Source organism: Chiloscyllium plagiosum, unplaced genomic scaffold (assembly GCF_004010195.1).
Source record: "Chiloscyllium plagiosum isolate BGI_BamShark_2017 unplaced genomic scaffold, ASM401019v2 scaf_12169, whole genome shotgun sequence".
Taxonomy (NCBI): Eukaryota; Metazoa; Chordata; class Chondrichthyes; order Orectolobiformes; family Hemiscylliidae; genus Chiloscyllium; species Chiloscyllium plagiosum.
In genome coordinates, this window is record NW_025213284.1 from 23,156 (window position 1) to 23,629 (window position 474).

Below are 474 nucleotides of genomic sequence, written 5' to 3' on the forward strand. Positions count from 1 at the left end.
TTAGATCTCCCCTTAATCTTCTAAACTCCAATGAATACAATCCCAGGATCCTCAGCCGTTCCTCGTATGTTAGACCTACCATTCCACAGATCATCCGTGTGAATCTCCGCTGGACACGCTCCAGTGCCAATATGTCCCTCCTGAGGTGTGGGGACCAAAACTGGACATAGTAGTCCAAATGGGGCCTAACCAGAGCTTTATAAAGTCTCATTAGCACATCGCTGCTTTTATATTCCAACCCTCTTGAGATAAATGACAACATTGCATTCGCTTTCTTAATCACGGATTCAACCTGCATGTTACAGAGGAATCCTGATCAAACAGGTCAATGGGCTGAGGAGGGGCAGACTGAGTTTAATCTGGGTAAGTGTGAGGTGCTGTATTTTGGTAAAACACACAGGGACAGGGCTTATACAGTTAATGGTGGGGCCCTGGGTGGTGCTGGGGGACAGAGGGACCCAGGGATTCAGGGAC